The following is a 500-nucleotide window of genomic DNA, read 5'->3' on the forward strand; positions in this document are numbered from 1 at the left end:
GCAAATGGTGGGATTCCTAGAGGTAATTATAGCTCTGGTAAAAAAAAAAATAACTGAATCCAAGTTACCCGCTATTGAGACTCATAAAGGCGGAGAATTATTCCAATCTTAATTGGGAACAAGTCTCTCGAGAGAGGTTGTTCGATTAACTTTTGACGGCATTAGCGTTAATGAGCAAGAGCAACAATTGCAATCTTAATTCCCTTTTTTCATATCACAATGCCTTGGGAAAGATTTTTCGTTGTTTGATTATCATAATAGCCTATACACCGACTTTTATGTCACATTATGGAAATTGCGATGGCTAGATTTGATTACCATAATGTACTTCGCTCCGCCGTCATTTAATTAGCACTGAAGTCCTTGGACTCGTTAACCGTTGACTATAATCAAATCACATCTCACCGTTTGCCTAAATATCTGTATCTATATTCTAATCCACTATTATAAAGAAATGAAATAAAACAATACTAAACAATAATGCTAAGCATCTTTATGGA

The 500-nt window shown here is 35.0% G+C and overlaps 1 protein-coding gene across 1 annotated transcript in view; it reads right to left on the bottom strand.

Annotated features, from left to right (window-relative positions):
* The window catches only part of LOC119589052 (multiple PDZ domain protein-like), a gene marked incomplete at its 5' end in the record, with an annotated part of 103,178 nt that overhangs the window by 99,668 nt on the left and 3,010 nt on the right, over window positions 1–500 (bottom strand).

This window comes from Penaeus monodon, chromosome 25 (assembly GCF_015228065.2).
Source record: "Penaeus monodon isolate SGIC_2016 chromosome 25, NSTDA_Pmon_1, whole genome shotgun sequence".
Taxonomy (NCBI): domain Eukaryota; kingdom Metazoa; phylum Arthropoda; class Malacostraca; order Decapoda; family Penaeidae; genus Penaeus; species Penaeus monodon.